The sequence below is a fragment of the Chiloscyllium punctatum genome, chromosome 27 (assembly GCF_047496795.1).
Source record: "Chiloscyllium punctatum isolate Juve2018m chromosome 27, sChiPun1.3, whole genome shotgun sequence".
Taxonomy (NCBI): Eukaryota; Metazoa; Chordata; class Chondrichthyes; order Orectolobiformes; family Hemiscylliidae; genus Chiloscyllium; species Chiloscyllium punctatum.
In genome coordinates, this window is record NC_092765.1 from 3,066,207 (window position 1) to 3,092,249 (window position 26,043).

A 26,043-nucleotide genomic window follows, 5' to 3' on the forward strand; every position below is an offset into this window, starting at 1 on the left:
TGGAAGAAATAAACTGCTTTCTGTTCTATTCAACGTTTGCAAAGTATTAGACACTGAATAGTTTAAAATGCATTTGTTTGTCCTGTAACATTTTACTTCCTGTTTTGTTTTAAATTTTGATTGAAATTTTGAAATGAGAGTCAATATATTATTTTCTTTTCGCTTGATTTAAAAAGGAAAGTGGGCAAACCGAATGAGAGTATTTGTAGAAATCGCTAATTTTTTTCCATGCTGATAAACTCGAAAAGATCCTTTTTCAGTTTTGTGTCTTGCCAACACGTGCAAGGAAGTGATTTGCAAGCCAGCACGGCGATACCTAAATGGGTGAGTATGTATTTAGTTTGTTCCCCGAGGAAGCTAGAAAAACAAGTTAAAAGGAAGATTTTAATGACGAAAGATAAAACGAAAGAATGCAAATTAATAAAGAAGTAATTAAGAATGAGAGGTGATTCAAACAAGGATGTTGTTTTAATAGGTTTAAGTGCAACCTCGTAATGTCATGTTTATTGATATCTCTGGGTCTTTTATTGATGCTTTCCACATGTTTATATTCTGCTGCCTTTTGTTTGAAGTTTTTGCCATGTAGCTCAACATGTCCATAAAACCACCACCAATTCCAGGCCATCCACAGCACTCTAGCGGAGCACAGGGAAGATCAGGTTTTGGCTCCAGGCCACGATCCGTGTGTGCTGCTAACACTTCACACAGAATCTTCTGCTTAGAATGTCCCCAATGTTCATCGAATGTGTGTGTGTAGAAAGGACTGGCGGAGGGATGACATTAAAGATGGTGTTGAACTTTCAGTGCAGCACAACTGAAAGGTTGAAAAGACAAAGAGGAGAAGATGTATTTATCGTGAGAAATGCAATCGTGCTTAAGTGGCAAGAAGCTGCTATCTTGGAAAAAAACGTTTGCACTCATTTTAGGTATTGTCCAATCCAAGGGTCTGACACAATGACAAATCATAGGGACCCGAGTAAACCTGCCCACTGGCAGGATGACGGCAATGAGATTCTGGTCATTATTTGAAACGAATGAAAATTAAAGAGTTACAAAGAGGCAGGAAGCCAGTCGGTACAAAAATTAAAAATGGAAGCCAGAAAGATATTAGAGAATTCTAAAATAGGTATTGGGTGACATTTCCATATTTCCAGGGACAATAATAAAAATAAATTTCTGTGTTCTTTCCATTATTTCCCAAATGCAACAAAACAGATGCTTCTCATTGATCAAGCAGTACCAATAGTAACAACGTTAACCATGGCATTTATAAAATAAATCATACTATGCTTCTTCCATGCATTTGGATATGCAGTTATCATTGACACATTCCAACTAGATTTATGAACATTTAATAATCAAATTGTTTTAGGAGTACAGTAATTCTCTCTAATATTATGCAAGAAATATGCTTAAAGTGAACTAGTTTCATATTTGTGTTAATATAGCAGAACAAAATTTAATATGAATGCAGTTTTACTATAACAATACTTTCTAATTTATAAGATTTAATACACATTTATCAACAAGCATATTAAGAGACATCTATGATGAAAATTTATTATAAAATACATTTTGTAAAGTCTTGTTTGAAAGGCCTAGAAAGCAAATTTGGCCACTTGTGAAAAATTCCGTGGAATTGAATGAGGAGCCAGCAAAGAACACAAATACAGAGTCCTGAATTTTTAAATCCATTCAGAAGCAGTACACATGAGATTTTGCCTGCCTTCAGAAGGTCCCCACTGGACAATGAGATTTTAAAACGCTTCACCAAGTTTTCCTAATAATCCGCAACTATTTCTGTCTGCTCATCTTACAAATTAAAAATACAGCAACTTGTGCAGTGAGTAAGTTTTTTAGGGATTAGAATGATGTAATAGTGAATGTCATTTTTTGACATTCTCAATACATTAGATCATAAGAGAAAGGCATTGTTCAACACAAGAGAACTATGAATACTCAAAACACTATCAAAACACAACTCTTCTTACCTAAATATGTGTTAAATCATGTATATATTAAACAATTCAACACAAAAAATATCCTTCCATGGCTAGATTTCAACTAGCTGTGTAAATTATTGGTGTAGCTATGTTAAAATATACTTGTCTGAGTTTTTCTCATTTTTCCTACTGACATTGAAGGAAGTGCACATTTCCTACAATTTTGTCCATAAGTCAAAATTATCAAAAGAAAGATTGACTTTTTGCATTGTTTTCCAACCAGAGGGAAGTCTGGCTTCCACTGAAGCTTATCCTTTTCCTACCTGGAAACAACACAATGCCTTGTACTACATTTCAATGAATTTATTGGACAAATTGAAATAAACCACACTTCATCCTCACTCATCAAGAGATCAGATCCTAAGATAGCTTTTGTTTTAAATTGAATTTCACATTCTATTTAATGTCCCTGTCCCAATGCAAACTTGTAAGACACACTTATCCATGGGAAAGTAGACAGCAATATTATTAAAAGTTACAAAACACTAAAATGTTGGAGATTTTCAAGATTAGAGCTGAAACCAATCAGACTCACCAAAATTCAGTGATGTTCAAGTTACTCCAGATCAGATGCTAGGTCAATAACATGAAAAGTAAGGTTGTGTCACTACAAAAAAACCGTCACATCATTTGGTAGTAGAGAAGTTTTAAACGCCAAATGCAATTGGCCACTGAAGGGACAGCAAAGGAGTCTGTGAAACAGCAACTCAACCTCCCCAATCATCCATCTCAGAGCATGGTGCAGAAGGAGTGGGGGAGGGGGGAGGTTTCTTATTCAAACCACAAGTTAATGCTGCAATAGGACCTGAAGCCATTATAGCAGGAACGCTACTCCTTTATCTACATGTAAATTACTGACCAGAAGGGTCGTAGTGCTGGGTTACAAAGATGGAGAGCAAGTTATGCTGCTGTTTAGGGGCTGTCTGTAAATCTGTATTCCCAAAATTGGCTTTGAGGTGTGAAAATCTATAGTGAAACACCCCCTGGGGAAAGCTGAGGAAAGCATTAATGTGGAATTGTCAACAATTAATCCAGTGATCTGAATATTAAATTTTTTTCCCCCTCTCTATATTTTTCTGACTATAGCAATATTTTTATTCATTTTCCCATTTTTAGTTCTGAGAACGGGAATGCAAATCATTAACCTTCCCTACCTCCCAATCTTCACTGATTTGATTTGTGTAGCACCAGAATTTTCGTGCCTTTGTCAGATGTGACACATTTTCTGGTTTAATTACGATGAAAACATTCAGACGGTGTTTTTGAAGTTGATATTACTGGATAATATTATTGAAAGGTGGAAAATATTTCAACTTTTTCCCTGAAAATATTGTCTGTATGATTTGGGTAATCTCACCACCTTGCAGTCTCTACCCACCACTGAAAATATTTTATATTCTGTACATTTTAAAAGCTCAACCCCAGCATTGGGTGGATATACGTTTTGGACAGTCCTCAGACTGTGGAGTGGATTCTACCCATCTCTTTGTTACCCCTAACATGGTCAATGATTTACATTCAGGGTCCCTTTATTCACTGGCTCAGTGGCTTATTTCAAATAAATCAGACTAATATTCAGTAAGGTTTTTAGAACAGGTTAAATACCAATAGTAACATTAAAGTGGAAAGCCAGGTAAAACTCAACACATCCAAGGAAAGGAGTATACTTTTTCCTATGATGCCTGAGAAGCCTTACAAAAATAAATTACAATTACCTATACTCCACTTTCACAAAGGATGGTTTATTTTGGATTGTATATATAGTATCACAATGCTGGAGGCAATGAAGTACTATACACCCCCAATGGAGTCCTGCCAGTATTCATCTTCTTTGTAGTCCAGCCTAGCCAGAGTCAGGGAGCTGTACAGCATGGAAGCAGACCTCTTGGTCCAACTAGTCCATGCTGAGTAGATATCATAAATTAATCTAGTCCCACTTGCCAGCATTTGGCCCATATCCCTCTAAACATTCCTATTATTATACGCATCCAGATGCCTTTTAAATGTTGTAATTGTTCCATCCTCCACCATTTCCTCTGGCAGCTCATTCCATACACGTACCACCCTCTGCGTGAAAAGGTTTGCCCCTTAGGTCCCTATAAACCTTTCCCTCTCATTTTAAACCTGCGCCCTGTAGTTTTGGGTTCCCCTACCTTGGGGAAAAGACCTTGCATATTTACCTTATCTATGTCCCTCACGACTTTATAAACCTTTATAACGTCACCACTCAGCCTCAAACGCTCCAGAGAAAATAGTCCCAGCCTATTCAGCATCTGCCTCCAGCTCAAACTCTCCAACCCTGGCAACATCCTTGTAGATATTTTTTGAACCCTTTCAGGTTTCACAACATCCTTCCTATAGCGGGGTGACCAGAATCTCACACAGTATTCCAAAAGTGGCCTAACCAATATCCTGCGCAGCTGCACCTCCCAACTTCTATACACAATGCTTTGTCCAATAAAGGAAAGCATACCAAACACCTTCTTCACTATCCTATCAACCTGAGACTCCACTTTCAAGGAGCTATGAACCTGCACTCCAAGTCTCTTTGTTCATCAACACTGCCCAAGACCTTACAGGACATTGGTTAGACCACTGTTGGAATATTGCGTGCAATTCTGGTCTTCTTCCTATCGGAAAGATGTTGTGAAACTTGAAAGCGTTCAGAAAAGATTTACAAGGATGTTGTCAGGGTTGGAGGATCTAAGGTATGGGGAGGGGCTGAACAGGCTGGGGCTGTTTTCCCTGGAGTGTCGGAGGCTGAGGGGTGACGTTATAGAAGTTTACAAAATTATGAGGAGCATGGATAAGATAAATAGATAAAGTCTTTTCCCTGTGGTCGGGGAGTCCAGAACTAGAGGGCATAGGTTTAGAGTGAGAGGGGAAAGATATAAAAGAGACTTAAGGAGCAACTTTTTCATGTAGAGGGTGGTACGGGTATGGAATGAGCTGCTAGAGGAAGTGGTGGAGGCTGGTACAATTACAACATTTAAAAGGCATTTGGATGGGTATATGAATAAGAAGGGTTTTGGGGGGATTTGGGCCAGGTGTTGGCAGGTGGGACTAGATTTGGGTTGGGATATCTGGTCGGCATGGATGAGTTGGACCGAAGGGTCTGTTACCATGCTGTACATCTCTATGGCTCTCTGACTCTAAAGTGATAAGTCCTGCCCTGATTTGCCCTTCCAAAGTGCACCACCTCACATTATACTCCACTGGCCCATCTGATCAAGATCCCGTTGTACTCTGAGGTAGCCTTCTTTGCTGTCCACTATACCTCCAATTTTGGTGTTATTTGCAAACTTACTAACTATACTTCCTGTGTTTACATCCAAATCATTTATATGAATGATGAAAAACAGTAAACCCAGCCCCAATTCTTGTGGCACACCTCTGGCCCCCAGTCCGAAAAACAACCCTCTCACTACCACCTTCTGTCTCCTACCTTCGAGCCAGTTCTGTATCCAAATGGCTAGTTCTCCCTCTATTCCATGTGATCTAATCTTGCTAACCAATCTACCATACAAAATCTTGTCGAATGTCTTACTGAAGTCCATGTAGATCATGTTCACTGCTCTGCCTTCATCAATCATCTTCGTTACTTCTTTAAAAAACTCTATTAAGTTAGTGAGGTACGATTTCCCAAGCATAAAGCTATGTTGACTATCCCTAATCAGTCTTAGAATCAGAGTCATAGAGATGTACTGCATGGAAACAGACCCTTTGGTCCAACTCGTCCATATCGACCAGATATCCCAACCCAATCTAGTCCCACTTGCCAGTACCCGGTCCATATTCCTCCAAACCCTTCCTATTCATATACCCATCCAGTTGCTTTTTAAATGTTGCAATTGTACCAGCCTCCGCTACTTCCTCTGGCAACTCATTCCATGCACACGTACCACCCTCTGCGTGAAAAAGTTTCCCCTTAGGTCTCTTTTAAATCTTTCCCCTCTCACCCTAAACCTATGGCCTCTAGTTGTGGACTCCCCTACCCCAAGGAAAAGACTTTGCCTTTCCAAGTACATGTATGTTCTGTCCCTCAGAATCTCCTAGAACTTGCTCACCGCCGATGTTAGTCTCACTGATCTGTAGATCCCTGGCTTTTCCTTACCACCTTTCTTAAATAATGGCACCATGTTAGTCAACTTCCAGTTTTCTAGCACCTCACCTGTGGCTAACAGTGATATAAATACCTCATCTCATTTCCTAGCTTCGCACAGAGTTCTAGGGTACAGCTGATCAGGTGCCTGGGATTTATCCAGTTTTCTGCATTTTAAGACATCCAGCACCACCTTCTCTGTAATCTCAACATTTTTCAAGTCTCTTGCACTGCCAACAGAATGCACAATAACAAATTATAGAATCCCTTTAATGTGGAAGCAGACCTTTTGGCCCATCGAGTCCACACCAACCCTCCAAACAGCATCTCAACCACATCCATTCCTCCCTAATGTTATTCCCTATAATCCATGACTAATCCATGTAACCTACTCCTAACCCTGGGTGCTATGGGCAATTTAGCATACCCAATCACCTGACCTACACATCTTTGGACATTGGGAAGAAATCTACACAGACACAGGGAGAATGTGCAAATTCCACACAAGCAGTGTACCGAGGGTGGCATTGAACAAAGGTCTATGGTGCTGTGAGGCAGCAGTGCTAACCACTGAGCCATCATGCCACGATAATGTAAAGTAAATGCTCTGATCATCTTCAACCCCATAAATAAATATCAAAGCTGCCAAGTCAAATCATTGTTTGTGTTGCTGAATGCTTTCTTACTACTTTCAACCCGAATTAGCTTAATGAATTGAATTATTAACTATTGTTAATGTAATGTCACATCACAAATCCACATCCAAACTTTAACAATCATATCCATTTTAATTGTGCTGTCAACCACATATAATAAGGTATTCATAGAGGACTGTATCACTGGTAAATATGATTATACATCATATGAATATTATAAGTGCTCTGCAATGAGTGACATTTATAAAGTGCTGGTTATTCTTTTTGCAACTTAAGACTTTTATTTCTCAGCGAACAATTAACAGAAAGGTCACAGTGATGTTCACTCTCTTTAATGGACCTTGCCACAGACACAACTATGGACAGCTCGTGTATCTTTCATGTTATCATCACCATTGTCATCACTGAGTGCTTTGAGGCAATGCAGTTTTAACTTTAAGATTCTACCACATTTATTGTAGTTTTTTCAATTGTAAATTATGCTCAACCTTTTTAAAAAAATCATTATTTGTATTTTTTAAACTCTCAGGTTATTCTCAAAGCTGTTCAAAAACAGTGTGTTATTCCCTGACACTGTATGAATTGGTAGCAAGCTAGATTTGTAAAGAATAGTCTCAGATTTGATCCCAAATGTACTCAGCAGTTCTCAATGGCACAGGGACACTATAATTAACATCCACGTCTTTACGTTAGGGAAGAAAGAGCAGACGGTATTTCTACTGTGGAATCTTGCCCTGTGACCTTTGATGGAATTCAGCATCTGTAGCTGCGAGTTGAGGACAAGTTAATTTTTACTGAGATGCCCTATGTGATTGAAGAGCCGCCTATAGATGCACATTCAAAAAATTCACATTTTAAAATATTTATTCATAGGATGTTGGTGTCACTGGCTGGGCCAGCATTTATTACCCAAACTTAATTGCTTTTGACAGGGTGAGCTGCCTTTCTTGAACCATGGCAGTCTTTGGGATGTCAGTACACCCACGGTGTTGTTAGAAGGACAGTGCTGGGATCCTGACCCAGTGACAGCAAAGGTATGGCAGTGTAAGTTCCAAGTCAGGGTGGTGTATGGTTTGAAGAGGAATCAAGCATCTGTTGCCTTTGTCCTTCTTGGAGGTACATATGGAAGGTGCTGTACAGGGGAATTTAGTGAATTGCTGCAGTGCATGGTAGATGGTACACACGCTGCCACTGTGCGTGGGCAGTGAAGCGAGTAAAGGTTGGAATGTGTAAATGTTGTAGAGTTCCTGCAGAGCTAAGGAGAAATTTGGGAGGAAATGGAGAATAAAGATACAATCTTATCATCCCACCGCCCTACCAGGAAGCTCCTAAAAACTAATGTCCTTTGCACAGATTTGAATCCAAGTCAATGAACCATTGAAATCTGGCTCTGAACAGTTCCAGCCAACACTGGGATCCATTGAAAATAATTGAACTTCTCCTTTCTGTATAAACTGCGGCTAATTTGATAATTCTGTCAGCTGAGTTTGAAGCTTGTGGACTTGCATCACTTCCTAAGACTTGAGCACAAAAGATTTAGGCTGATGAGCTGGTGCAGTAGTGTGGGGGTGCTGCATTTTGTGGAAGATGTTGTCTCTCGGGTGGGATGTTGAAACCAACACCTTGTCTGACCTCTTGGAAGATAGAAACAATCCCATGACACTACATTGAAGCAAAGCAATTAAATTATCCCCAGTGTTATCAGTCAATCAAAATCACAAGAACAGAATATCTCGTCAACAGCTTACCGTTTGCTGTGTAAAAATTGGTTGCTGTGGTAATTATGTTGCTTTTTTCTTTATTCATTTATTTGATGTGGGTGGTGCTGGCTGGGTCAACATTTATTGAACATTCTTGAACTGCTGTAGAGCTCGTGCTGTAGTTAGACGACAGCGTCCTTAGGAAGAGAATTCCAGGGGTTCGATCCAGCGATTTTGAAGAAACTGAAATTTCTATGTCAGGATGGTGAGTGGCTTCGAGGACAACTTGCAGGGGTGGGGTTCCCATATATTTGGTGCCCTTGTTCTTCTAGATGGAAGTGGTCGTGGGTTTGGAAGGTGCTGTCTGAGGAACCTTGATGAATTTCTGCAAAATATGTTGTAAATGACACAAATATTCCAACAATAGTACATTCCAAATTTGTAAAACACTTTGGGATGCTCTGTAGACAGGTGATTCATTGTAAAAATACAAGTTTTTCTTACTTAAGGATCACTGTAATAAAGATCCGCAGAATTTTCCCGACATCTGAATGATGTGAGCAATTTGGGAAAATACAGCAAGAATGGAGAAATACAATTCTATGTCAACAAGAATGATTGATGCAATTCTAGACATCAAGAAAAATATCTGCAATTTTCTCCTTAATGGTCCATTAGTAAGGAAAATGGACCCTATTTCTATGTATTTGTTTCTCAGTGTTAACTACTCTTGCCTCTTTCCTCTGCATGATGCTATTGGTCAGAAACTCGATGGCACCAGATCCCAACCTGAAGGTCCGAGCAGTTACCTGGTGGTTGCAGTTTGACTGTGTCTTCTCAGAGGCCCCACTTTGGGTGGTTACCATCATCCCACTGCACTGACTGAGCGGCTACCTCCATTCTCCATCCATAGAAGACAGCATCAGCAAAGCACCAGCCTCCCCACATAATAATGAAGCATCATTCTGGAGCTCACTGACACTTCACATTACAATGCATCTTCCAGGTTGCTGTGGATAGAGGGACTCACAAACATCTCATGCATCATAGGTTTAGAGTGAGAGGGGAAAGATGTAAAAGAGACCTAAGGGGCAACGTTTTCACACAAAGTATGGAATGTGTACAGAGTATGTGCATGGAATGAGCTGCCAGAGGAAGTGTTGGAGGCTGGTACAATTGCAACATTTAAGAGGCATTGGATGGGTATATGAATAGGAAGGATTTGGAGGGATATGGGCTGGGTGCTGGCAGGTGGGACTAGATTGGGTTGGAATATCTGGTTGGCATGGACAGGTTGGACCGAAGGGTCTGTTTCCATGCTGTACATCTCTATGACTCTATCTGCACAGGGTGTATCTCAGGGTTCTTAGCTCACTTTCTTAGAGCTCAGTCACTTTGCACTTCCTTCAACACATAGCATCTCTGCCTTCCTGTTTAGTACAGACAGAAAGCCAGTCAGCTTCTCCTGGTTGCCAGCCACTGAACAGTCAAGGGATTGGACACATTGTTGTTCTACATAAATGTGACAACTACACAACATAGAGAAAGTGAAGACTGCAGATGTTGGAGATCAGAGTCAAGTAAAGTGCTGAAAAAGCACGTCAGGTCAGGCAGCATCTGAGGAGCAGGAGAATCGACGTTTCGAGCATAAGCCTTTCATCAGGAATGAGGGTTGTGGGCCGGGGGCTGAGTGATAAATGGTCGGTCGTGAGACTGGGGAAGGTAGCTGAGAATATGATAAGTGGATGAAGGTGGGGGAGGGGAAGGTGAGAGGTTGCAGAGGAGGGTGGAGCGGATCGATGGGAAAGACAGTGGATAGGTCAAGCGGGCAATGCCGTGTTGGAAGCTTGGGACTGGGATAATACGGGGGGGAGGGGAAATTAGGAAACTGGTGAAATCCACATTAATCCCACAGAACTCCTGTACATCAGGATCGTTTCAGAGAACATCTCTGGGACACCAGCACCAAAAAAACCCCATTGCCCAATGACTGAACACTTCAACTCCCCCTCCAACTCCACCAAGGACATGCAGGTCCTGGGCCTCCTCCATCGCCAAACCCTTACCATCCAACACCAGGAGGAATAATGCCTCATTTTCCGCCTGGGAACCCTGTAACCATGTGGAATTAATGTGGATTTCACCAGTTTCCTCGTTTCCACCCCCCCACATTATCCCAGTCCTAAGCCTCCATCTTGGCACTGCCCTCTTGACCTATCCACCACCTTCCCATCTCTCTGCTCCTCTCTGACCTATCACCTTCACCCTCACCTTCATCTACCTAACGCATCCTCAGCTACCTTCCCCCAACCCCATCCCTCCTCCCATTTATCTCTCAGCCCCCAGTCCACAAGCCTTATTCCTGATGAAGGGCTTATGCCTGAAACGCCAATTCTCCTCCTTGAATGCTGCCCGACTGGCTGTGCTTTTCCAGTGCCACACACTCAACTACACAACATGCCAGCAGCTCACATGATGAACACCTGGCATTTTTCTTCGTCCAGGTGACTATGTCTCAGTGTCTAACAGTAAGAGTGCTCATTCCAGTCAAGGAAGCCTACGGCCAATCAGTGGTTGTTGCCATGTTTGGTCACCTGATCTTCATCAAGGGGATTGGCCATGGGCTGTCCTGCAGTTTGAATTGAACCAATCAATGGATTACCAGCAGGTCACTGAGGAAACATTGGTCCAAGGAATGAGTCATGGATAAATAAGATAAAAGGAGTGATAGAGTCAGTTGGAAGTGGTTAGAGCTGGTTCTGGTGGTGCAGTAGCAGGACACTCAGTGGGTTGTCCGAGTGAGAGGACAGAGACGCTTCGGTAATTTTGGAAAGTGGGTGGATGACTGCAGTTCAAGGACGAAGCTGTCTGTAACTGAGAATGACAGATTATGAGCACTGCTGGGAGGTGTGTGCAGTGGCAGAAATAAGAGTGAATGTCACAATGATTTTCTGATTTCTTTGTAGAAAGGTAGTAGTGATAGTTTAAAAAAGGTTTGCTGTACAAACCAAAAAGTTTCCTGAAGATTAAATGAGACTAATTATTGAAAATATTGTTCTTCAAATTGCAAGTAAATGATTTGGAGCATGGCAGACTAATTTTGAAATTATTTCCCAGTCACTAATACTGAAATTAATTCTGCATGGATTAGCAAGGATACTCCCAGACATTATATTTCTAAATAATAGGGAAAGATTTAATGATATACCGTAAAAATATGTTTTGCATTATCAGACTAATCATCTGCAATTAATCCTGGCCAATAGAGTCAGAGGTATATTTAATAAGGTCTTAACAATTTTGTTGGACTACAAAGGCCAAATTGGAAAATTATAATATAAATATACACTGTGGGGTGCAGGACCAGAGCAGACAGTGAATGCACTGAGATCTTTGAAGATGCAGGCCAAGTTAAGAGGCTGTTACAAAGTATATGGGATTCTTTGGTGTGTTAATAAAGGTACAGTGTGTGTTGAGAACATAAGAAATACGAGCAGGAATAGACCATCTGGCCCCTCGAGCCTGCTCCGCCATTCAATAAGACCATGGCTGATCTTTTCATGGACTCAGCTCCACTTATCCACCCCTTTACCATAACCTTAATTCCTTCACTGTTCAAAAATCTATCGACCTTCGCCTTAAAAACATTCAATGAGGTAGCCTCCACTATTTCACTGGAGAGAGAATTGATAGATTCACAACTGTCTGGATGAAGAAGTTCCCTCTCAACTCAAGTCCTAAATCTGCTGCCCGTTAGCTTGAGGCTAGGCCCCATTGTTCAAGTTTCACCCTTGGCAATGGAAATCCTGTTTCTATCTTATCGATTCCCTTTATAATTTTATATGTTTCTGTAAGATCCTCCCCCCCCCTCCCATTCATTCTTCTAAATTCAATGAATATAATCCCAGTCTACTCAGTCTCTCCTCATAAGGCAACCCTCTCAACCCTGGAATCAACCCAGTGAACCTCCTCTGCACCCCCTCCAGTGCCAGGACATACTTTCTCAAGTAAGGAGACCAAAACTATACCCAGTACTCCAGGTGTGGCCTCAGCAGTACCTTGCACAGCTGCAACATAACCCTCCTGCTTTTAAAATCCATCCTTCTAACAATGAAGGAAAAAATTCTGTCTTCTTAAATATCGGCTGCACCTGCGAACCAAGTATTTGTGATTCACTTCTTGGATAGTGAGGGAGTTATACCAAGCCTTTGTTAAACAATGGTTAAATCTTTGCTGGAGGATTCTGTTCTATTTCTGGGTGCCATACTATACCTTGGACCATTGGGAGGGTGCAGAAGAGAAGTACTTGAAAGGTATCAGGGATGAGAAACTTTGATAAAACAATGAACTGCAGACACTGGAGTCCAAAAACAAAAACAGAAATTGCTGGAGAAACTCAGTGGGTCCGACAGCATCTGTGTAGAGAAAAACAGTTAACATTGAATGCAGTGACCCTTTCATTAAAATTGCCAAAGTATGCAGATATAACAAATAACTAGGATTGTTGTAATTGGTGAGGCGAATGGAATGCAAATGTAAGGAGAAAAGTAGAGAGTCTCTCTCCACAGATGCTGCCAGATCTACTGAGTTTCTCCTGTAATTTTTGTTTCATACATCCAGTGTCTGCGGTACTTTGTTTTTATTACAAAAGTAGGAAGTTCATGCTTCAGTTACTCATTAGATTTGGTTGTAACCACATCTGGAATACATTGGTACAGCATTGGTCTACTTAATTAGGCAGGATGTAAATACATGGGAAGCAGCTCAGAAGAGGTTTGCTCGATTTACTGAGTTGGCTGGGTTACCTTAAGGCTGGTCAGGCTGGGCTGGTATTGACTGTTGATGTGACATTGATTGCCTCAATTGCTCTGCCCCCCTCCCTCACCCAATCCAACCTGTCTCCCTCTGATCTAACTGCACTCTGCTCTCAGATCTCGCCCTGACTTTGTTATTAATCCTGATAAGGGTGGTGTTGTTGTAGTCTGGCGGACTGATCTCTACATTGCAGAGGCTGAGCACCAGCTCTCAATGTCACCTTCTCCTGTCACCCCCTGGACCATGACCACATTATCTGGAACATTAGGCCATTGTATCAGCTATGGTCACTGACCTCACTCCATCCAGTGATTCCATGCCACCTCCCACACCTCCACTGCCTCCAAGCTGTTAGTTCCCCAGCCCCACCCAGCTCGCTTCTACCTCATTCCCAAGACTCACACACAGGATTGCCCAGGGGAGACCCATTGTTTCTGCCTTCTCCTGTCCCACAGGGACTCATCTCTTCCAACCTTGACTCGACCTTTTCTCCCCTGGTCCATTGCCTGCCCATGTACATCCACAATTCCTCTGACGCTTTACATCAGTTTCAGAATTTCCAGTTCCCAGGCTCCAGCTGCATCCCAGTTCCCATGGAAGTACAATCTCGTTATACGTCCGTCCCCACCAGGATGGTCTCAGGCCTCTCCGCCTCTTCCTGGAGCAAAGGCCTGAACTGTCCCCATTCACCACCTCCCACCCCCTTCCTCCACCTGTCCCAGCTTGTCCTCACCCTGAACAACCTCTCCTTTAACTTTTCTCACTTTCTCCAGGTTAGAGGGGTGACCATAGTTACTCACATGGGCTCCAGTTATGCCTGTCTTTTCATTGGTACTTGGAACGTTTCTTGTTCCAGTCCTATCCTGGCTCCCACCTACAACTCTTTCTCCAATATATCGATGATGTCGTCAGCACTGCTTCCCGCTCTCATCTGGAATTGGAAAAGTTAATCAATTTTGCGACAAATTTCCACCTCGCCCTCACTTTCACGTGATCCATCTCTGACCCCTCCTTTCCCTTCCCGAACATCACTGTTTACATATCTGGGCACAAACTGGCCACTAATATCTACTATAAATCCTTTGACTCCCACAGCTACCTGGACTGTACATCCTTGCACCCTGTTTCCTGTAAAGACTCCATTCCATTCTCCTAGTTCCTCTGTCACCATCACAAAACATTCCAGTGAGGCCAACTTCGACAAAGGAGCCTCTGAAATGTCCACCTTCTACCCCAACTGAGGATTCCCCAGCACCATTGATGAAGGAGATCCTCAGCCAGGTCTGACCCATCTCCCACACTTCCACCCTCACCCCCTCTCTTTCCTCTCACAACAGCAGTAGGGCCCCCCCCCCTTGTCCTTACCTACCATCCCACCAGTATCAACATCCAGAGGATCATCAGCTGCCATTTCCGCCACCTCCACCAGACACATATTCCCCTCCCCTCCCTTGTCATCCACCTTCCACAGGAACTCTTCCCTCCAGGACACTTTGGTCATTCTGCCTTCACTCCCAACACCACCATCTCTCCCCCTCCAACCTCCCCACCTCCCCCCCCCTTTCCCACACCTCCACAGCTCCATGGCACCTTCCCCTTCAAGTGCTGAAGGTGTAACACCTGCCCATTTACCCTTCCCTCCCCAGTATCCAAGGGCCCAAATACACCTTCCAGGTGAAGCAGCACTTTCCCTGCACTCACCACAATCCAGTCTACTGCATTCACTGCTCACAATGTGGTCTCCTCTACATTGGGGAAGCCAAGTGTAGACTGGGTGACTGCTTCACAAAACATCCATGTTCTGTCTGCAATAAAGACCCTGAGCTTCCAGTTGCCTGCCCCTTTAACACACCACCCTGTTCCTGGTCAACATCTCTGTCTCAGCCTTGCTGCAGTGCTCCAGTGAAGCTCTGCACAAGCTGGAAGAACAACACCTCATTTTCCACTTGGGGACCCTGCAGTCCTCTGGACTCAATATCAAGTTCAATAATTTTGGGGCTGAACTTACCTGTGTCCTAGCCCCCAGTTCATTAGACCTTGTTATATCACAGTCTGCCACTACACGCTACCTACTGTTAGCTACAAACAGTTTCCATTAACAGGTATTAACTCTCCCAGCCAGACCATTGTCCACTCTTTTGTCTGTCTAACTGTGCTTCTCTCTCTTTGGGCTACATCCCCATCCATCCTTTACTCCTTACCCCTCCCCCCCCACCAGTTCTGCATATAAACTGACATTTTCCTTGCTACCATCAGTTCTGAGGAAGGGTCACTCAACGTGAAACGTTAACTCTGTTTTCTCTCCATTAATGCTTCCAGACCCACCGAGCTTTTCTGGCAACTTCTGTTTTTGGATCCACTCCATTTGATTTGATTATTAGCACAGGTACTGAGATACAGTGAAAACTATTGTTTTGTGTGCACTGCATGCAAATCTTACCTTACGTAAATACATAGAACAAATGCAGAATATAGTGTGACAGCTACAGAGAAGATGCAGAGAAAGGTCAAGTTTAATATATGAGAGGTCCATTCAAAATTCTCATAACAGCAGGAAAGAAGCTGTTCTTCAATCAGTTGGTATATGTTTTCAAACTTTTATATCTTCTGCCTGTTGGAAGAGGGCGGGAGAGATCTTTGATGTTGGCTACTTTCCCAAGGCAGCAGGAACTGTAGATGGAGTCAATAGATGGAAGGCTGCTTTTCACAATGGACTTGTGAACTGGTCTGTGTTCACAACTCTTTGTAATTTCTCGCAGTCTTGGACAGAGCAGTTGCTATACCATGCTGTGATATATCCAGATAGGATGTTTTCTATGGGGCATGTATAAAAATTGATGAGAGCCATTGTGGACATGCTGAATTTCCTGAGTTGGATAAAGGGACGATGCTTCATCTTGTGGGAAGAATCTAGATCTCGGGGTCACATTTAAAAATAAAGGGTCACCTATTTAAGATGGGGTTAAGGAGAAGTTTTCTTTTCTGTTAGAGCTTTGTGAGTCTCTGAAAAGCCAGTGGGAATTGAACATTTTAAAGGTGAATAGATTTTTGTTAAGCAAAGAGATGGAAGATTATCAGGAGTAAACAGGAATGTGAAATTAAAGTTGTAGTCAGATCAGCTGTAATCTTATTGAAAGATACCGCAGGTTAGAGGGGCTGAATGGCCTACTCCTGTTTCTAAACTCATCTGTTTGTACGTATGAACCACAGGAAACATTATTCTGCACAGTCAGTTGTGAACTGTCTGACAGTGTTGTGAAAGTAACTTTCAAAAGGGAGTTGTACAGCTATTTAAAGGGAAGAAAATTGGCGGAATGAATGAGTGGGACTAGATGAGCTTTTTTCTCAAAGAGCCATCATAGCCAGGATGGGCTGAATGACCTCAAGTTCTTTTTTCTCATTCGATGTTTCTGTTACACAGAGGCCTAATAAGACAGCATGCTTTAAGTTATTTGTCAAAAAGACTGCACAATAAATAATAACATATCAAAATCTCAGAATCCCTACTTCCAATTTCTTTTTCTGTTTGAATTATAAAGGAGACCAAAACACTAAGTAAGAATGGTTAAGTCATTGTGGTAATTATAAGCTCAGGTACCTCCACATGTCCCATACAATAATAAGTTGTAGGGATGATGAGGTCAAGATCCCTCTTTGTTTGAAGGATTGAGGTGTCGTTGGTTGGTGTTTTCGGACAGCTCTATTGTCCGTACAGCATCTGAGTTCATGCAGCACAGGTTCCTCACCCAACCTCATCTACAGGCCTGACTTCATAGAGATTCACCTCATCAATCCGAAACCATTTGTTTTACACCAGCTTCTCCAAGTGATAAACAGAAACATGTATCAAGCTTTTAAACAGGGAACTAACAGAAGGTGTCTCACAGAAAACGAACAGAAAAAAAGAGGCAAGGGAATAAGAAAACAGAGAATAAGTTGCAAAGCCTGATGTGGGCAGGGTGAGGCATGTGACCAATCCAGATGCCGCACAGCGTGAGGCTCCAGTACTGGGTGGGAAGGGGAGTTAATCCGCAGTCAGTTCTCACCCTGAAACAGCACCAGGCAATAAAACAGAGTGACATGTTCGGCAGAAGAGGTTGGCACTTAGACCCAATAGACAGTCTCTGACTGGGATTAGGGATTCTCTGCTCTGCACAACTCTGTGGGCAAAGAGAGAATGTGGTGGAGGCTGCAGAGCTAGGAGAATGGCAAAAGTCTTCTGAGGAGGATGGGGATGTCTTAGATGGGAGTAAGTCTATAAAATTCTGTACCACAGAGGGCTGTCGAGATTGGGTCATTAAGTACAGTCAAGGCTAAAATAGACAGATTTTTAATTAGTAAAGCTATCGAGGGTTATGGGAAAAGGCAAGAAAGTGGAGTTGAAGATCAGGAGAACAACCATGATCTCATTGAATGATGGGTCAAACTCAATGGGCTGAATGGCCTACTTCTCCTATATGTTCTGGTTTAATGAGAACTTTGAGCAGGAGGAACCTCGCCTTCTATTTGATAATGTGCAGGAGAATCAATGCAACAAAACAGACAAGACTTAATCGACACTTGGTGATGAGAGCCGGGTGCAGTGACCACTCACTGATTGTAAGTTGTTGTTGATCCAAAGCCAAGCAACCCCTGTCTGTCCCCAGAGGCAGATGTAGCTTCTGCAACAAATGCTTAAAAACAATTGTCAGTGACATCATTCATCATTTATCAAAAAGTGTGGTACAGGAAAATCACAGCAGGTCAGGCAGCATCCAAGGAGCAGGAGAGTTGATGTTTTGGGCATAAGCCCTTCATCGTGAATGCCTGACCTGCTGTGGTTTTCCAGCGCCACACTTTTCGACTCTGATCTCCAGCATTTGCAGTCCTCACTTTCTCCTAATCTTTCATCATTTGCTGATTGTTGAGAATCGAATAAGGATCAGCAAATGGCCAGGTTGGATTTGTCCTACTTTCTGTGGGCAGGATACACTTGGGGAACGTACCACATTGTGAGTTAATATCAATGTTTTGGCTGTAACTGGAACAATATGGCTTAGATGTGATGGTTAATTCTGGAGCACAAGTCTTCAGAACTATATCTGGAGTGTTTTCTGACCTATTACTCAGGCTATATCCAATGTCTTCAGCTATTTTGGATACCATGTGGAGAGAAGTTAATTGAATGAAGACTACCATCAATGAAGCTGATGATCTCAGGAGGAGGCCAAGATGGATCATCCATGGAAACTTCTGGCTGAAGCTGGTTGGACATGCTTCATCTTGCACCAGTGTGCCAGGGTCCCTCATCATTAAGGACGAAGGTGTTTGTAAAGCCTCATGTTGAGTTATTTATTTAATTCTCCACCATCATTCTTGACAGATGTGGCGAGGCATTGATCTGAGTTGTTGGCTGTGGAATGGGTTATGTCCATAACATGGTCCTATTCAACAAGTAAGAGGTCTGCCCCACCAAGGCTGGATAAACTGCAGAGACATTGCGTCATTGGGAATGATTTTATTTTTGCCATTCTGCAATGAGGAAAGAGGAAACATCCCCAATTGTTGCAAATGTTGAAGAATGAAAATACAAATCAAAACCATTAGAAATGATTTGGGGGGGGGGAGGTCACAGGGGAAGTGAAGGAGGAAGATCCATACCGGTAGTTGCTCAAAAACATATAACAATCGTTTTTGATGAATGCCCAAGAAAGATAGTTACACACCTTACCTTGGTTTGAAATACTAAGTGTTCTTCCAGGAAAGCAATGTATGTTGATCCTAAATAAGTTATTTTATTTATGATAAATTAATGTTAACATTTTTTAAAAATTCGTCCTTCGACCATGATGTTACTGGCAAGGTGGACATTTCTTGCTGACCCAGAATTGTCCTTGAGAAGGTAGTTCTGGGACAGATACAGTCTACGTGGTGTGAGGGCACCCATAGAGCCTTAATACAACGGTTTAATCAAGGGCAATTTCAGAGGACATAAATGCCACCCACATTGCTGTGCATCTGGAGTTACTGGTTAGTGAAGACTGCTTAGTTAACCAGATGGATTTTTATAATAATTCAGTAGTTTAATTGTCACCTTTACTAAGACTCACTATTTCAGATGTGTTCATTGATTCCACAATGCGCTTTGAACTCATGTCTCTAGAATATTAGCTTACCCCTCTGGGTTTCCTTTTCAGTCATGTCAGAACAATCCCCAAATCATGTTTATATTACAGATTATATAAGATTTTACTTTTGGTTCAGGCAGTGTCACAAAAACAGTGCAGATAACTTGAGACTTTGACAGAAGCAGAGTTATTAGGTGCAGCAAGACTACCAAAAAATCACTCAACTAATTTACCATATCCCATATAATCATCTAAAATCAAACCAGCTGATAGAAAGACACTAACTTGTATATTCTTGAATCCATAAAGTGGATGTGTTATATTCCTCAACGTTGAACTGTATAATGTCCATAACACAGATTATCTATCACAAGTGTACAGCTTCCTCTATCAGCAGCGGCTTCAGATGCGTTTCCTCTGACGCTTTCAACAGATGCATGTTCTGTGCTATATTTTAAATGCTAAACTTAAATGCAATCTTGATTCAGGCAAATCTTGAAGGGTTGTAAAACTTCCTTAAACCTGTGCTATTTTAACAATGCAAAATCCAGTATTTTGTGCATAAATCTTAATTGAAAACAAACTCTGTCATAAAAATAAGATTTAGCAAGCTGGAAAGCTTCCTGTCTCTGTTGAGGACAGCAACACAGGAGATAGAAAGAATCAAGGGTATCTTCACTGAAATAGTGGACTGTACCATATTCTCTGCATCATTTTCAAATTAGCTGCATGATCAATAAGACAACAATTTTTTTGTATATAGTGAAAGTCTTGTCTTGCTTTAATTTTTTGTTGTCACTATTATCTTACTCAATGTGTTTTTCCATATCTCATTTTCCTTGATTTTGCTTTCATTTCTTTCTGCATGTCATTGAATCTTTTTAAGTTACCTTTTTAATTCTTGTCTGTTTTTCTTTGTTTTGAGTTTATTATTTCTCCTGCATGTTTGTGTAAGACCTTCCCTGATGCCAGATGAAGCTGTTCACAAAGCACAGCTTTAATTAACATTCTTTCACGGGTTTTCTTTCATTTCTCTCCTTTTTTGGAGCATTACTCTTCGGTTGTGAAGCATCTTAATAGTTTTTTTTTCCATTTTCTATTGTTGTTTGACCTTGCAATCTGTGTTTTTATTTTGTCCAACTTTAGAGGCTGAAACAGATACCTTTCTCTCCTGAAGATCATGTGATTTTATTCAAGGTTCTGTCTATTTCAGTTTTTCTTCCTCTCCATGTAAATGTAAACCACAGGTCACTCGCCTTCACAACCTGCTCTTTAGTTGCATTTTCTAACCCATTCACCAGAGCTGAATTTCTTAAATTTATCCTTCACTGACTGTTTGCTGTCTCTAAAGTTATTGACATTTTGCCTTGACCCTATCACCTCATTCAGAAAATGACATTGAACAAATACAACATCTGATTGCGATTGCTGAATATGAAATTCTTTTACTCATATGAAAAGGTTCCATAATACACTCACAGCAGAACCATTGTATGCATGCAGACAATTCAAATATGTGGCTTAATTATCTAATGTCAGTGCTGCCCACCTGTTCTACACCCTCTTTTATATTAGAGTTGAAAAACATCAGATTTTAAACATATTATTGTATTATGAGAATGGTAGCAGTGAGAGAATTGGAACTACATTCTCAAAAGTGTACAAGGGGCTTGGGCCTCTCTGAGTTATGACAATATGATTTACACTCTGTCCAACTCAATGGACCCATCGAAGGGAGCGATGGCAGATGTGATTGAGGTGGAAGGAGGAGGAGGAGATTCCCCATCAGGATCCCACTTAATTATTGCTTTATGTGAGGTACCATGCTCTTGATATTAAAAATCCAGTCATCAAAGAGCCTCCTTCTAGCTAGAGCAAGTTACTCAAATAATGAGGGAGTAATTGCACAGGACAGGCAGCATCTATTTGTAGTTTATGCCAAATATAAAGCTTATGGGTAAGGAGAGATTTTAGGGGCTAGAGGGAGACTGAAGATGTTTATGGAGATGGAATATGAACAACATTTTCTAATTGTCAGATGAGATTTGTAATGTTCAAAGTCCGTGATTTCATCCTGTTAATTAGTTATTGCATGTTGCTGCAATGAGAATAACGCAACTCAATATAATTGAGAAAAGCAGAACATAGGTAAGAGGTCTTTTTCATATTCAGATTTTCTAGTTTTTAATCTGTCAATAGTGCAATGGTTGATATTCTAGGCAGAGTGTGAAAATGGAGTCAGAGAGATGTACAGCACAGAAACAGACCCTTCAGCCCAACTCGTCCAGGCCGACAAGGTGTCCGATAGAAATCTAGTCCCATTTGCCAGCATTTGGTCAATATCCCTCTAAACCATTCCTATTCATGTACCCATCTGAATGCCTTTTAAATGTTAAAATTGTTCCAGCCTCCACTTCCCCTGGCAGCTCATTCCATACCCGCACTACCCTTTGCGTGAAAAAGTTGCCCCTTAGGTCCCTTTTAAATCTTTCCCCTCTCACCTTAAATCTAGGTCCTCTAATTTTGGACTCCCCCACTCTCGGACAAGACTTTGGCTACTTGCTCTATCCATGCCCCTCATGCTTTTATAAACCTCTATAAGATCACCCCTCAGCCTCCGACACTCCAGGGATAATAGCCCCAGCCTATTCAGCCTGTCCCTCTCGCACAAATCCTCCAACCCTGGCAACATCCTTGCCAATCTTCTCTGAATCCTTTCAAGTTTCACAACATTCTTCCTTTGGCAGGGAGACCAGAATTGCACACAGTATTCCAAACATGGCCGAACCTATGTCCTGTACAGCCTCAACATGACCTTCCAACTCCAATACTCAACGCGCTGACCAATAAAGGCAGAGACAAAACAAAACTGCCAATGCTGGAATCCAAGATTTAAAAACAGGAGGCTGGAAGAACACAGCAAGCCAGGCAGCATCAGGAGGTGGAGAAGTCAATGTTTTGGGTATAACCCTTCTTTAGGACTGGGAGCGAGTGTCGGGGAGCTGCAGATAAAAGGGGTGGCGGGGGCAGGGTGGTGAAGTGGGGACAGGTGAAAACAGACAGAGGGTACATCCTGGTTGATCAATGGGAGGAATGAATCCAGTTGGTGGCAGGGAGCAGTGGAAGGGATGGGGAGGGGCTGGGAAGGGAGGTTATTTGAAATTGGACAACTCAATGTTGAGTTCTCCAGGCTGTAGGCTGCCCAGACAGAAAATGAAGTTTTGTTCCTCCAGTCTGCAGTGTGGTTTGTTATGGCAATGGAAGAGGCCAAGGATGGTCATGTTGGAAAGGGAGTGGGAGGGGAATTAAAATGGGAGGTGACTGGGAGGTCTGGCTGGCCCCTGCAGACCTAGCAGCAATGCTCCACAAACCGTTTGCAAAGTTTACATTCGGTCTCCTCAATGTAGAGAGACTACATCGAGAGCACCTGATGCAGGTGAATCTCTGTCTCACCTGCAAGGACTGCTTGGGGCCCTGGATGGAAGTGAGGGGGGTGGTGTACCGGCAGGTTTTACATCTTTTCTGGTTGCAGGGGAGGGTGCCTGGGGGTACGGGGGCATTGGTGGGGAGAGTAGCGCAAACCAAGGACTGTTGAAGGGAACTGTCCTTGTGGAAGGCAGAGAGGTTTGGGGAGGGGAAGATGTTCTTCGTGGTGGGGCCTAGTTGGAATTGGCGCAAGTGTTTAAGGATGATGCGTACCATGTGGAGACTGTTGGAGTGGGAGGTGAGGACAAGGGAGACTCTGCCTTTATTGCATTGGGAGGGGGTGGTTTAGAGCAGTGGAACGGGGTATGAAGGTGGTGGGGCAGAGGGCTGTCTAGATGATGGAGGGAGGAAACGTATATTGTTCAAAATAGGTGGACATCTGGGATGCTCATGAGTGGAATGTCTTCTCATCTTATGGTGTGGGAATACCCACACAGTGCTATTAGAAAGGGAGTTCCATAATTTTTACTCAATGGCAGAGAAGGAATGACAATATATTTCGAGGTTGGGGTGGCATAGGACTTTGTGGAGAACTTGCAGATGGTGCTTTTGTCATCCTCATGTTTATCTCGGTGGTATAGGTTACAGACTTAAAATGTGCTATTGAAGGTGCTTTGCAAAGTTACCCTGAGTGTAGATGTAGGTGTTCTGTTGTCAGTGTGCAGTTGTGGTGAAATGAGTGAATATCTAGGTGTTGAATGTGTTGCCAAACAATTGGACTGCCTAATCCTTGATGAGATCCCTGTCTATTCATTAATGTTTTCAGGCCAAGTTGAGGAAATATTTGTGCATATTCTGGGAATGTCCATTTTCTGTGCTTAATGGTGAATGCAAGGAATGAATTTCACTGCAGACAGGGACATCTAGGTTTGAGTTCAAAAGTACCCAGAATTTACACCTCAAATTCTAATCTTGCAAATCCCAAAAAGACACTATTGCTCTACCCAAACGGGTGTGTTATTGACCAAGTATAATTAAAAAGTATCTTGAATTTTCAGGACTGATTACTCAATGCTACTCCATTTCATGGTGGTGCTGTAATTGACATTACAAAGTTACCAATACTGACAATGACTGTCACAAAGACTCAGGAAAACTGGAAATCACAAGGAGCTAAGCAGAAACATGGTGTTTGGAAAATCCTGATTCGTCATTCCTTTGCAATAATAGAACTGTCATCCATAGCTTGTTCTAAATTGGTTTAATATGCAAAACCTCCTCATCTTAAAACAAGCGCCATTTCTTTTTACCCAGAGATGTCTGCAAATGGATGTTAGGGGAAAACAAACAGAGGGAGGTGAACACGAATATCATGACAAATTGAAATTCGAAAGACAGTTTGTAACACATGTGATGCACTTACTGAAATAATTGTAATTTAATTTTAATCTTTATTATATTGTAAGCACTGATTGCCACGAGTATAATCGAATTGTTATGAAGACATTAAACAGTGGCATACATCCAAAGAACAGTATGATTATGTGGTTTATGTGTAAAACTGAAATGATGTTTTGTCTTCCCTCTGGGCCAATCTGTAATTAAACAAAGTACAATAAAAAGATAATTGCATGGAAAAATACCACATCAATGGGAAAGTGGGAAGCAACTTTAAACACAATACCAAACTTTTCAGATTTGTTGAAGGGATGACCAGTGTTCCTGCTATTTTTCAATTGGACATGGTTCTCAAAAATGACCCCAAACTGGCACAAATCAATATAAATTGTTCAGAGCCTGTTATTCAGTGTCAGCATCCTGACTTTAATAATCAGACAGTATTTTTAAAAATGTTGCAATGTTCTTCTTGCAATGATCCTCTATCAGCCTTGGTTCAGTCATTAGCACTTTCACCACCGAGTCATAAGGTCATTGATTTCAGGTCCTATTGCTGGGTTTCAGAATAAAATCAGGTCTGACCCACCAGTGCATTTGCTGAGGGAATGCTACACTTTTGGAGGTGTTGCCTTTTGAACGAGAAGTAAAACTGAGCTGCACTCAGGTGGACGTAAGGAATCCAATGGCATTATTTCAAAGACAAAGAAAGGAATTATTCTTGGCTAATATTTATCCTGCAATCAACATCATAGGAGCAGATGGTCTGGTCATTATCAAATCATCATTTATGGGACCTTGCTGTGTAGAAATTGGATGCCATGTTTTCCCACATTTAGAGCAGTGATTACTTATCAAACATATAGCATCAAATGCAAAGAGGTAAGGGATGTCCTCAGTTTGGGAACGATAAAATGTAAGGTAAAGACTTTCTTTTTTATCATGCTTCTCATTAAAGACGTGCCTTAATTGCTGATGCAGAGTGCCCCGGTGAGCTCATCCTTATCAGATTTATTTGTTAAAAAGTCAAATTTCTCACAGTTTTCAAAAATTTGCTGCTAAATGATCTTGAGCTATGTTTCAGACACCCCATACATTTCAAAAATAATATGAGTAAAATGGCATAAGTTGAAAATAGATTAATGACTAAACACCATCTACAAGTTTCATCGTTTGTCAAACTGTGGAATAACTTGAGATATTTTTCCACTTTAATGTTGCAACATAGATGCGAGCTGATGTTATTATTGTTGTAGCCTCAGACTACCCATGAGCAACATCACTAAAACTGAGTTTAAAATCTTTTATCTCTGGGTTGATACTTGTCCGGAATGGTGTCGGTCTGCAAGTTTGATGTATTCACATCGGATTTCACTTTTCAGAACAACCCATACCATCCACTTCAAACAGTCAGACCTCTGCTCAAAAGACAGTGGGGACTTGGGGGAGCAAACAGTCCAAAAAAATTATACACTTACACAATTAAATGTTGGAAATATTATATTTGATTCAGAAGCACAATTGTGTATAAGGCATTTGGTTTGCTTGCCTTTATGGGTCAGTGCATTGAGTACAGGAGTTGGGAGGTCATGTTGCGGCTGTACAAGACATTGGTTTGGCCACTTTTGGAATATTGTGTGCAATTCTGGTCTCCCTCCTGTAGGAAGAATGTTGTGAAAATTGAAAGGGTTCAGGAAAGATTTATGAGGATGTGGTTAGGGTTGGAGGGTTTGAGTTATAGGGAGAGGCTGAATAAACTGGGGCAAATTTCCCTGGGGAGTTGGAGTCTGAGGGGTGACCTTATAGAGGCTTCTAAAATCATGAGTGGCTTGGATAAAG

The 26,043-nt window shown here is 41.7% G+C and overlaps 1 long non-coding RNA gene across 1 annotated transcript in view; it reads left to right on the plus strand.

Annotated features, from left to right (window-relative positions):
• The first annotated feature begins 266 nt into the window (after positions 1–266).
• LOC140453275 (uncharacterized) overlaps positions 267–26,043 on the plus strand; it is a 125,532-nt gene continuing 99,755 nt past the window's right edge. The window contains exon 1 of the long non-coding RNA XR_011952333.1: positions 267–324. This is a non-coding gene — a long non-coding RNA (uncharacterized lncRNA). The remainder of the gene's footprint in view (positions 325–26,043) is intronic.